Source organism: Chiroxiphia lanceolata, chromosome 2, assembly GCF_009829145.1.
Source record: "Chiroxiphia lanceolata isolate bChiLan1 chromosome 2, bChiLan1.pri, whole genome shotgun sequence".
Taxonomy (NCBI): Eukaryota; Metazoa; Chordata; class Aves; order Passeriformes; family Pipridae; genus Chiroxiphia; species Chiroxiphia lanceolata.
In genome coordinates, this window is record NC_045638.1 from 86,975,658 (window position 1) to 86,989,231 (window position 13,574).

General features: G+C 37.7%; 1 long non-coding RNA gene across 1 annotated transcript in view; it reads left to right on the forward strand.

Moving 5' to 3' along the window:
* LOC116783382 overlaps window positions 1-13,574 on the forward strand; it is a 78,557-nt gene that overhangs the window by 54,525 nt on the left and 10,458 nt on the right. Inside the window, exon 2 of the long non-coding RNA XR_004355659.1 lies at window positions 12,924-13,003. This is a non-coding gene — a long non-coding RNA (uncharacterized LOC116783382). The remainder of the gene's footprint in view (window positions 1-12,923; window positions 13,004-13,574) is intronic.

Here is a 13,574-nt window from a genome sequence, read left to right on the forward strand (position 1 = left end):
TATTTTTCTTTTTAGAAATTATGTGCTCTGACTACTAAGTGAATTCAAATAACTACCGTAGAACAAAATATAATTATGGAGCAGGATTTGAAGCAGTCAACAAATTGCACAGCTCATTCCCACTCCTTTGCAACTTGTCTTGCTTTCACCCTTGATTAAAGTACAGACAACCCAATTCCATTTTCAATAACTCTGTTGGAACACCAAGGTATAAAGGGTTGCCAGAGTCAGCACATCATGTAGTTAGGTTTACTCATATGCAGGCAGAGGATGCTGATGTCAACTCTAAAGTGAGCTATGACATTCAATAGAGAATTAAAAATTTGGGATTGAAGTTCTGGTCTATCCTGTGATCTAAGTGAAAATAATATTATTGTTGTTGTTGTTGTTGTTGTTATAATTATAAAAATTTAATGAATGACCATTGCTTGTGAGCTTTCTGATGAACTGAGGATTGATACTTTCCAAAAGAGTCAGAGATTTCTGAGTACATTCATAGCATTTGAAAATCCACTAAAGATTTTTATTCTTGCTTGAGTGTTTTCAGGCAAGGTGCAAAGTGATTAGGGAAAGAAAAAAAGGGTCTCATTTATTAAGACTTTTTCTAAGCGCAAAATTGATTATTAGCCAAAGAGCAGTCAAACAGAATTAAATTCAGTTTGTTTATACAGTCATTATTCAAAAATTACAGATTATAAAAAGCCGTACATCAATAGGAACTCCATGAATCTCACTCAGTCTCCTTAGAGCATCTCTTCTCCATGCAGAGAATGAGACTGCACAGAGATTAGACACCTGGAAGTCTGCCAAAGAGTAAGAGGAGAGAAGTAAAGGACAGATCAAACTAAAGGCTGAATCTCAGTCTTTCTTAGGTACCTCATATTCCTTTTCCACAGAGCACACTGGCATTCTTTAGCCAAATTTTGAAACAAATATATTTCTCTCAAACTCCATTACATTAAGTGGGGAAAAAAACTAAAAAGACAACCAGCCAAAAAAACCAACCAATCAACCAAAAAAAAAAAACTACCAACAAATCCAAAAAACCCCCAACTCCCCTAAAAAAGACACAACCAAAAAAACCCACAAAAAACCCAAAAGACACTCCCCCATTTTTTGGGCATTCCTATTACAACATCTTCCTGTGGTGACTTTGAGATATCCACGTGGACAATGGATGAAACTCCATCAAGAAACAAACACAGAAATCTGGGGTTTCACATTGTAATTTGGTACTAAAGAAACTTCAAATTAATGTAGTTTATTCCTTTTCTCAGTAGTGATACTCTTTAGTACTGAAGTTCATGATGTAATCCCTGGGCCAAACTGATTTTTGTTTTACATTTTGAACTAGTATTTTCTTATTTTGTGTAACTCCCACAAGTTTTCAATCTCTTTTTAATCTCTATTTCCCTTATACAAAATGACCATCAGTGTGGTGCATGATAGATATGGCATGTGAATATTTGTTGCACATATTATGGTGTTCTAGAAGAACTCCTAAATCTTTCAGTTAAGCAAGCTACTAACAAGATCTTTTTAGCAAGCAGCAGTAGGAATTTGAAAACATGGATCATTTTAATGAAATGATGCCTAAAGAAAATGTAGGGAGAAAAAAACTCCAAGACAAGTTAGTTTTGGAGGTGAGATAAGGAAAGGGTTTTAATTTGTGCCTCTGAGGCATAGAGATTACATGACACGCACAACCCTTCTGTGCCTGAGATGTTACAATTTATAATACTGCCCGAGAAATCCAAGTTTTGTCCATCCCATAGCTTTTACTCTGGTCCAACCCCTGGCCCACCCCCTGGGAATTGGGTCTGGGGGCTTTTCTTCATCATCTTCATCTTCTTCAGAGCACAAAGGGTACACGGTCACCTAGTTTCTGACCGTGTTCTGTGGTTCAGGCCAAGATATCAGTGTTCTCTAAACAGCATAGGCCTTGCCTTGACAAAAGACTAAACATTTTCTACTGGAATTCAGGGCTAGGATTGATATGGGGAACATAAAATGGGGTAAGAGGGTTGAGGAATAAGGACTGCTGCTTCTAAAACCTACTTTTACTACTTAACTACTTATAAAGCTTATAAAATTAGGAAAATAAGAAAAAAACAGATGGACCTTATGACATCAGAAAAAAAAAAAAGACCTCCTAGAGAGTTTAGGGTGTCTGAAAGTAAGAAATTTCCACCTGACTTACTGTCTTATATAATGAGGTCCTTCACAGTCCTTTATTGAGTCTGGTCTTTGGAAAGGCATTATAGCACGAGGCAGTTTTGCACTGTGATTGTTTAGGATAGTGTCTTTGAGAAGTATGTAGCCACCTCAGCAGGGAATATAAATATGCTGTCAAAAGTTTTACATTTAGGGCACAGCTCCTAAATATGTTTTTTATTTTGATATGCATGTGGCGGCTGAAATATCTTGAAGTTTGTTTTTCAGGTGTGGTACCTGGTGTATCTACATCCAGCCTGGAGGTCATAGAACTATGCTTGCCTAGCAAGGGTTTGCTTATTGACCAGAGACATGCAAAAGTGTTTCTGACAGTTGGTCGACTTTATTCCAAATAGGCTTTCTTTACTTTTAGCTTGGTAATATATGGGGAAGAGCATGAGTGCACACATTTTGCAAAAAGATTAAACTTTCCTTTATCAATAACCCCACATACTTTGCATGAAATATAAGTACTTTATCTAGAGAAAGTCTGTTTCTTTGGTAATATTTCCACATCCAGATATTTCTCCTATTATTCCAAAGCTTCATAACACACTTAATATGCCAAATAGGTATACTGGTACACTCTCAGTACACACTTAAGAATAACACACAATGCACACTTGAGTGGCTCCATTGGATTTTTATGTATTATTTTTATATGGATTGTCAGCATAGCTAATTCAAGCCTGAAGCACATTTCTATTGTTTATTGCAAGCATATTCTGTAAGTAGAAAAAATAACTCAAAATAAATTGTTGCAGCTTTCTCATTATTGATAACCAAAACATCCTTGGGTCAAAGGCAATCTTAGATGTGTTTTCACCACTAACAGTTGCCCTTTAGCACCAGAAGCATTTGAATATATTGAATTTATAGTGCAACATTCTCACTGTCTGTCTTCTCATCTCAGGCTCTTTTAATTTAAAGGAAAGTCATTTATTCTGCAGTGAATCCTCTGTCAGAGCATTGTGAAAGCTTTCAAAGGCATCATTTGAATCAGGCATCCATCACACGCTGTCAGGCTCCTTAGCCTGGTGAGGATTTTTACACTGTTGTGCCAAGGATGTAAACAAAGATAATGTATTTGATTTTTTTCTATTGATCCTCTTTGCTTTGAGAGCATGACTAGACAATGAGGGCTTTCCAATCTGAACAGCCTGCCAGACCACTTACTTCTGCTTCTGTCAGGCAATGGAGTCTCTTTCCTTCCAGACTTTTCTATCTGATTGCTAATATTTTTTTGTGTGTGTCTGGCTCTGTGGTGATTAATGATAGGTCAGGTTTAGGGAGTAACCTGATATTGCTCAACCCAAACACCGGAGAAATGTTCTCTGGCTGGCATGATTGTCACGGAGTGGAGTCACAAATGACTCCGTGACAATCACCCTGAATGGTCATTTATAACATTCATTGAAGTGTGGTTGGAGTGATCTGGAAACTGTTAGCTTCGTGAATCCTATGCTTTGACTTTGATGTGGAATTCTAGCAACAAAGGTGTCTTATGCTTGGTTAAAAGTTTCAAAACCATATCAGACAGTTCATATAAGCACAGTTTAGTGAGCAGTAAAGATATTTCTGTTTTCTTCTGAAATAAGCTCTGTTGATTTTTCTCTCGTTTCTCTTGTAATGGCAATAGAATTAGAAAACCTGAGTTGGATCATCAGCAGCTTCTAACTCAAACATACTGCATATAATTTCAAATTCACGCTAGTCATCAAATAATAGAGCCTGCTGAAATATTGTGAGCTAATATGACTCTGCAATAAAATCAAAACTACATATTTATACACTGAGGTACAAGTACTGTGGTGGTACAAAGATCACATGTATGTTAGTGTCATGTTTTGACTTCCTGGTCCAGTCCCTTAGCTGGTATAAAACAGTGAAGTTGCACAAGTGTTTGTGAAACGAGACTGACTTACCCTTCTTGAAAATATTTTTTATCATTCCACTACACTCAAGTTTCCTAAATGTGTGTGGTTTAACATATTTTCATGTATTTAATGTATGTTAATGTATATTCTTACCAACATGATGAAAAGATGCTGATGCCCTCTATGAGAAAACTTTCAAAACTTTGGAGAAAAAATAGGGCAAATTTCTTAGGTAAATACATTACGGTGGTGTTTCTTCCTTCCTCTTCAAGTAGCCTCACAATAATAACTAGATGGGGATAAAAACAGGGAAGTTTTGGGGAAGAATTTAGTGGAGAAACTGCAAAGTTTCTCCTAGTAACTCAGATGTGAGCCACAGGGAGAGGTTTTGTTTTCCAGCAGATTGGTCTATCTACAGGGCTTTAAGTTTATTTTTTCAGATTTATAGAACATAGTAACTTCAGAAACCTTTAGAAAACTGATTGTGGGATACCATATGAAATGACTAGGAAAACCAATCTGGTGTTTCCTCACTCTAAGTTCCTTGGTTTTGTGTTTCTCTATGTAGTGAGCAAAAAAAATTAAATGCAGGTTTTACCATCTTTGTTTCACATCAGTGAACATTCACTGATATTAACTTTGGTGGTTATTCTTGAATGTTTGACTGATTTCAAATTGCACAGCTGTTCTTATCCCGATATGTTTCATCAGAATTGTAGGTATGATTAAGGAAAAAAGCTAAAAATAAAACTCAGAAAAAATATAGTTTATCTCCCTCTGACTCTCTTGCCCTCGAATGTTCAGTCTTGCAATATGTAGCTTCTCATGATTTTCTTAGATTTTGGCAGCATTGCAATGGGGTTTTAATGTAAAAATGGACATAACAAAAGCTTTGCATCTTCTTTGCACATCACATTACTCTGGTCCCAATGGCGATTAAAGCATAACAACCTCAGTGTAGGACACAACTTGTTGTTGAGAATTGATGATAAATGCTGAGGATATATTATGGTATCAATACAAAAACGGTTTGTAGCTGTTCGCAAGCTAGAAGCACTGCACAGTATATGCATTTATATAGGAAGAATGTCATGGCATGTACATAGGAATCCATTATCCTACTCTTGTTAATGCTCTGAGTGGGAGTAAGAAACAACAGAAATGTTTCTTTTGCTCCAGAAACCCTTTTGACAAAATCACAGCAAGTATTCTCTCAGCATAGACGTACAGCTCACAGCAAGAATGAAAATAAAGTGAAAAAGTGACAGGATATTTCACAGGTTACAGAAATAGAGAAATCTAAGATATAAGAATTGGGGGAAAAAACAATGTTAAATTGTCTTCCTGAGCTTCCTATGAGTTGCACCCAGGGTATCTCGCACTAGTCTCTGAAGGCCTTATTCTTGGAAGGCAATGATGCTCTGCCTTCTCTTCCACTACTGGCAGTTCAACATTCTGTGCTGGGAGTCCCTGGCTGTGGAACTTCCTATGAGGTTGTTTCAGGATATAAAGGAAAATATAAAGGAGACCACATGAAGAGCAATGCAATGGAATTCCAACCACTCCAGCCAGTGAGTTGGCTTCATCAGGGACCCAACTTAAATGTCTCTATGCAAACACAAGTAGTACAGGGAATAAACAAGAGGAGCTGGAACTCCTGCAGGGGTGTGCTCTTATTGGCATCAAAGAGTGTAGTGGGATGGCTCCTGTGACTGCAGCGTTGGAATGGAAGAATATGGACTCTTTAGGAAGGACAAGAAGGGAAGACAAGTAAGACAAGGAATTGTCGTCCTATGTCAATGACCAACTGTAGTGCATGGAGCTCTGTCACAGACCTCATGGATTAGGAGCCAGCTGAGGGCATATGGGTCAGGATTGAAGGGAGGGCAGGGACAGGTGACATTATGCTGAGGGTCTGCTATGGGTTACCAGACCAAGAAGAATGATCAGATGAATCTCTCTACAGACAGTGGACCAACCTCACATTGACAAGTCTTGATCCTCATGTGGAACTTTAACCACCATAACATCTGCTGGAGGGGCAATACAGGGCACAAAGCAAACCAAAGGGCTCCTGGAATGCGTTGATTTGGAGCCCCTTCTCCAAATGACAGATAATCCAATGAGGAGAGGTGCTATACTGTATGTCCTTGTTCTCACCAACAAGGACGTGCTGGTGGGGAATGTGAAAGTCAAAGGCAGTCTTGGCTGCAGTGGTCAGGAAATAGTGGAGTTCCTGATCCTCAGGGCAGTGAGGGGGGCACACACTCAGCTCACTACCCTGGACTACCGAAGAGCAGAATTTGACCTCTTCATGAATTAGCTTGGTAGCATACCATGGGATAAAGCCCTAGAGGGAAGAGGATCCCAAGACATCTGGTTAATATTCAAGGATCACCTCCTCCAAGTTCAGGAGCAATGCATACCAACAAAGAGAAAGTCAGGCAAAAATCATCTTCAAGGTCTTTTCCAACCTTTATAATTTTATTCTGTGATTCTAGTGTCTGTTAATACTAAGTCTAAATTACATCTAGGATTGTTCTGCAAAAACTTGGGCATCAGCTTGAGATGCTTACATTAAGAACTGTCATCATTCTACTAACTTAATATAGTTAAAGTATAAGGATAGGCACCTTCAGTAGGCAATTATTATCTTAACAGATATTCATTGCCCTCTAGAGAAATTTGTATTTATCAAATGCTTATATGTGGGACCTATAGCAATTAAGCTCCTTAGATACAAGACTTAAAGTTAAATAGGCTGAATCTGAGTCAGCAAATATTTTAAGAACTTTTACGTACTGACTTTGCACAAATTAGATCAAGATATATGTGTCTCCCTTGGACTTGGAGCCAACATGCCAGCCCTCAAAGTCAACTCTTACTTTTCCAGCTGAAAACGGTCAGTCAAAATTATTTGGATGTGTTTCTAAGTAGGAACCAAACAGAGTTTGCACTGTAGAGATTAATCATGTTTTTGTCTACACCTGCATTTTCAAAGTTAAATTATGAGTCCAAGTGAACTTGGGATAAGTAAAAGCAGTGAAATAGATCTTTGATTAAGATGCCATCAAAGGCAAGGGAGGCTGAATTTGAACTTCAGAGAGCTTTAAATCAAAATCTTTTGGCTACACTGGCATCTTGTAATTGACTCGACATGGAATTTGCTTTGCTTCACCCCATGATGGCTAGGCAAGAAAATCAAGATGGCTGCAGAGGCAGGTGCTAACAGGTAAGAGCTCCTTTGCCCATGTTGTAAGCCATCTACAGTGCAATAGCTATATGTTAGTACATTTCTGTGCCTGCATTATTAAGCCTTACTTCTCCAGAGGACTCTCAGCAGCTTTAGGTCTGAACAATTTTTACAATACAAGGGGTAATACTGGGTGTGACAAATATGCAACTGGCAGTTGTTCTGGGATCTTCACCCTGGAGCACTGAAACCAACATGTGGCAAGGGTATTTTTAACCAGGCTAAGAGAGGAACTTGATTTATTTTAAATTTTATAGAAAGTACATATATAAAATATTTTGTTTACAGTTCTCCCCCATGAGGAGCAAGGTGATGAGACATATGTTATCTCCAAACATTCATAAAAAACTTATTATTACCCAGCAATAAAAGGCTCAAACATGACTAGCATTGAAATCCAGCTATTAAGAGTCATATATTGTTCTTAGTGCTTTGTTCCTCCCTTGCCATAGGCATCAGCAAATAAATCTCAGAAATTAGAGGTGGAAAAGATCTATTGCATGTTCAGAGATGGCTTAAGTTGATGTTGTGTGAAAGAGGCTGAAGAAATAGACTCTGTTCTTATAAAAAGGTTTGATAGGCAAGGAGATGTAAGAACAACTCCTTCCTCACCATAAATGTTAATCACATGTACAACACAAGCAGACACTTGCGCAAAATACATTGTTGACACCTCTAACTTGTAGGCAGTATCACTGGTTCAGCCTTAATGATCAATGAAGAAAACTTTTGCTGTAAAATGTAAATATGAGTGTGGTAAAAAGTGAGAGAGACTAGGGATTTAGCTGCTTTTGCTGAAAGGAAACAAGCAAATCTTAACGTTACAGGGATGAACTACACCATTTGATGACAGAGTATAGGATACTTAGCATGCTGCAACCATCCAGAGGTAGAAAATAGGAATACTTTAGGAGCTACGTGCTCCTATATGTGGCTTTGTATGGTGCACACCCTAATCTTTAATGAGGTATTCTTCATATATATTAGCACTTTTGTGGTTTGGGGAGATTGCTGGAACTACTTTGATAAAGGTTTGTGAGAGCAAAGGCAAGTATAGGCCAATGGAGGCTGAGATAGCTGAGAAGTTGAACAGCACAGTATCCTTCCACCAGCAGAGAAGCTGAGGTGCTGTAAGCACCCCAGAAAAGGGAGCAAAAGGGCAAATGCCCTCACTCTGTGAGGTTACCCACTTCTCAAGAGCTTATAATAATTTAGAGGCACAGCTCAGATGTACAATTCCAGGAGGGCAATAGAGCAAAGAGGAACAACCCCATTATAACTGAATCCTGAGGAAAAGCAACATAATTTTCTGGTCATAGTAAGGTTAGAAGAAAACCTAAAATATACCAATATCTCTATCCAAGCGACACAACTGGAAAATCTGTGAAATGTCCTTTTCATGAAGATGTAACACTCTCAGCAATTCCCTTCACAGCCATTTCAAAGCATGGAGTATATGAATATTGTCTCTATAATGTTCAAGACAAAGTTTCTCTGCAGCTAAACATATTCTTGTCTGGAACAGCAGAACTTTTGAGGAAAGGAAAGAATAAGACAGAAAAAAAAAGGTGGAAGACTCCATTCTGACTAGGATTTGTGCATGCAGATATGGATATGTAAACCCAAGCTGCTTGTCTAGAAAGTCTTTATAGTCATTAGAGAGAATTAGGCACTTTGGAGATATGACTCAACTCTTTCTAAGGTAAATGTAAAAAATATCTCAAATGAACAATGCTCCACAAATTCCTCTGTCTTTTCACTGCCTATAAAAAGAATCTAGGGAAATAAACCTATGAAGACATCTGTAGATACCTGTTACATACCGATTCTTGCTCAAGGTTTTAAGAATCAAAGTCACAGATGAGATCAGAGTCCAACTTTCCATCCACTCATCCTTCCAGCTGACATCATCCTCTTCTATATTTCTGTTAAGGATTATTATTCTAGGTTATCCCAGGTAAAAAATAGAGAGGCAAAAAAAAAAGTATAACTAATAATTTTAGACTGATGGGTATGTAAAGGAAATTTAACTGAGAATTTTTGATTTATATTTCCACCAGTCTGTGTAATTATTTGAACATTTTGCTCTATCAAACTTGGAAAATAGATTTTCTCTCTGACAAAGATGGAATCTTTGCTAGGCTTTGCTACAAAATGCATTGACCTCTGAATAATGATGTTTGTTTTCATGTAACTCTGATCAATCTGGAAAAAGAAATCTAGAATGAAATTAATTTTTCTGCAAAGACCAACAAAAACCCATCCACCACTTCAATCCATTTCAGTATCAATTTTGTTTATACTAAATAAGGAGCTCATTTACTGCTTACAGAAATTAGCAAAGGTTTCCTGGGCACTTCACTGCAATTTGGATCAACCCTGTGGGTCCAATCCATCTTCTGTTAAACTAATTGGAAAGACTCTTTTTGAGTGAGAATTGGATCAGATGATTGGATAGAAGAGGCAGAATTAACAGCTGTGCCATTCTATGCATTATTCTTCTGCCATATCTTCTGCTGGTTCAATTAAATTCATATTAATCTTGTGAAACATGGTGAACTATGTTACACAGTCAAGATGTTAACCCTCCCTGAAAGATTCTAATACATTTAATCCTTTGAATTTGGGAGCTAGCACTGAAATTGTTCAACTCCCCAAAATGAGAAGTATATGATCCTGAACAGATGAAGTAACATTTTGATGACAATAGAGAGTAGAATGAGGTGAATTCCAAAAACATTTTGTATGCTCATTTTCCCTTTAGTCCAGATTTGTCACTTAATAACAAATTCATTGCCAGGAATCCAGCACAAGGTCCTGGAGGAACTTCAAGTTCCTGATTAGAAGCAGTAGCTCTACTCATGCCAGTAGCTATCAATTATTTGCTGACAATTCAACCCTGAAATATCCACAAGGAAGGGAGATAAAATGTGTTCTTTAGGTTTTGTTACTCATGTTACAATAAGAATGAGGTGATAATTAATGTGGGGGGTTTTTGGTTTGGTTTTTTTGTTTGTTTGTTTCTTGTTTGTTTCTAGTTTTATTTTTATTTTCATTTTATTTTGGATTTTTGTTGGTTTGTTTTTTTCTAATTTAAGTTGATATTGGTCAAATGGAAAGAGAGAGTAGATCAGACTTGGAAAACCCTTGTGAGTGGCAAGTACTTCTTTCCACACTGAAATGAAGATCTGAGTGATAAGCTCTGATAACATTTAGGGAAAATAAATGAATTATTTAACAGCATGTCCATTGTCTCAAAGTGAGTACCTCAGATATCCTAATGCAGACATATATTGCTGTGCCATGAGTATTTTACGAGCTCTCTGCTCTTGCTTTGCCTCTGTCCTGTATCTCTCTATCTGTGAGGTCTTCACGCAGTCATGCAATGAGAGGTCCAAGCTCCTCTCAGTGTCTGGAGAACCCTGTTTTATCTCCAAGTTGGTACCAGCTATGAAGATCTTCTAGCTCTGAAGACTCTAGACACACTTTTAAAGCAAATGTGAGCCCTGTTTTACGTCTGGAGAAAAGTCTGTGACATTTATGTCTCAGAAAACACTTCAAATATCATTTATTCTTTAGTGACAAATAAATTATCTGCTTGGAATCCAGTCTCTTCAGCCCTTAATAAAGCATCCAAACTCCTCAAGCCTAAAGTGCACTTGAATTTCATCCAGCACTTGAAAAAGTCTTTAAAGTGTCCTGTGCTCTTTCTGCTTATATCTCATCAGAGTATCCTGAAATTATCCATACATCTAGAGGGCCATTTGCCTCTCACACGTATCGGTGTCCCTGGACACTTTACTAGGAAGAAGATGTAGGTCCTTCACATTGAGAGGGATTTGGATCCAGTGGTCCATATGCCAAGAGAGTTTCCTAATCATGGGGTTTCTTTAAGACATTCTTTATTACATTTTGCACAGAAGAATTGCAGCTAGCAGTGAGAAACACTGAGATGCAGAAGGACAAGAGATAAAAATCTCCAGTCTTGTCATCTGGATGTTTCCTTATGCAGAAACCAAAGTGTTGTTCTACTCCCGGCTTGGTTTTCTTCAGACTTAATCTTATGAATAAAAAAATGTGTAAAGATTTGCTTATGAATAGTGTGCAAAGTTCTTTGAAAGTCTGTATTGCCACATGTGTTCCCTCCTTAGACCTTTTCACACAATATTGGATGGATCAGGGCCAGAACACACCTCCTGTACCAGGGGTGGAATGGTTGCACTGCCATATAAACTTCTAATGGATGCACCTAGTTGACCTACGTTATCACTGGAGAGGAGCTCAGGAATTTGTCATTTAGACTATTTCCTGGACACCTTCAGAGATGCTATTAAATCTGTCAGAGGAGGGGCAAAGCTTAAAATACCTTCAGAAACAATCTGAGGGCAAAACTTGGGTGATGCAAATTACCAAGCACTAACACAGAATGTCAGATCCCACTCCGCAAGACAGGTTTCAAACTAATCTCTCTGATTCTTTAGATCCTCTGCAGAGAAAATAGAAGACTTTACCTCGCTTGAGTTCTGCAAGTGCAATTCAAAGCATCACAGCTGGAGAGATGTTCTGCTGCTATTGCATGAGGGGTCAGCTAAATTAAAGGAAATGCTGTTGCTTCATCAATACTAACACACTGCAGCGGTTGGAAGATCATTTTTAGGTTTGTAATTCAGACCCCAGCTTGAACTGCACAACCCTGATTTATTGGAACTTGGAGCACACTAGAAAGATAACCTTTTCTCCACTCATCTTTTGTTGAGGAAGGAGAGAAGCAGAGATAAGTGTATTTATGGTAAGCCCTTTGCTTATGTTGTGATTTATGGGATAAGTATTTGGACCCCAGTTGTCAACAGCTGTATTTTGGAGATCCCAAAAATTCAAAGATATTCAGAACATTCAAGAATATTCAGAACATCCGGAGGATATTAGGAAATAGGAGGTCAGCTAAAACGAGCTATATTGGTGATAGGTGTTATTCAAATACATACTGAGAGTTAATCTGTGCTCTCAGGAACACATTCTTTATTGGGAAGGAGGAAACTGAGGCAGAAAAGAATAAGGTTTTGTTTCTACTTTGGATAGAACCAGGACTGGATCTCAGTGTGCCTACAATCAGCCTGAAGACACTATTTATTACAATACAATGCTTCCAGGCCTTGATAAAAATAATTCTGTGTATAAAATGTGGGCAGGTAAGAATGCAATTTGTCAACTGAGTGCAAAAGGCATCCAGTTTGTCACTTGGTTGTTTAAATTAGCTCCAATTGTTGCTTCAACTCAAAAACCCAAATCAAAATGTTTCATTTAAGATGTGGAAATACAGCATTTTTCCAGCAGTTAACAATTTCTACCAATCATGAGCAGATATGAGCATACAACAGATCAGAGCCATGATGCTCATTTATCTATATTTGTACGTACATGTATACATGTCTACTTAAAGCATTTTGCACTGGCCTAGGTTTGAGTTTCTCAATATTTGTTCTGTTAGGTTTCTTTTGAGGCCATGTGGGAAATTCTGATTTGATACTGAAAGACCATTAGGGGATTAACTGTCTTTCTTGTCCCTTGCCTCTTCCCAGAATCTTCTGATATTCCAAAAAAGTAGGAGAAAATGGAGTGAAAAAGCCTTAACACAAATGCTAAGTGAGTTCCTTTGAGGGTAAGCAGCTAATTAGATTAAGTGTTTTAGCTCTGACCTATATATATAAATATATACATATATATAAAAAGTCACAGAATTTTATCATCTTTAAAATGCAAAGGGCCAGAAGCTGAGCTTTACAGTATTATTACCACTGCCATCTTCATTAGCTTTCATGTTTTATCTTAATGGGAAGGCCTGTCTCTTTCTGTCAATCAGGATTTGTCAGTACTATGTTATTATGTCTGTTATTATTCAGAAATTTCTTTTTCAGTGTTAACTGCTTTCTACCAACCTCAGTTACATAATCTAATTGTATCACAGCAGAGATGTAGCGTTTGGAGAAGCATGGGGTGGCGTGCTAATTTTTCCTGATATCCAGTTGATTCAACAGGAAGTTTAAAAAAGATGGACTAAGGCATTGCTTAATTTTTATTTGCACAGAAAAAAAAAAAACCACAATCTGAAAGAGTGCATGTGAGGAGAGAGAAAAAGCAGCAAAAGGATAAATCTGGAAGATGTAGTAAAATAGAAAGAAATTTAAAAAAGGAGAGAGAAGGACTTGAGTGTATACCTATACACCATAAAA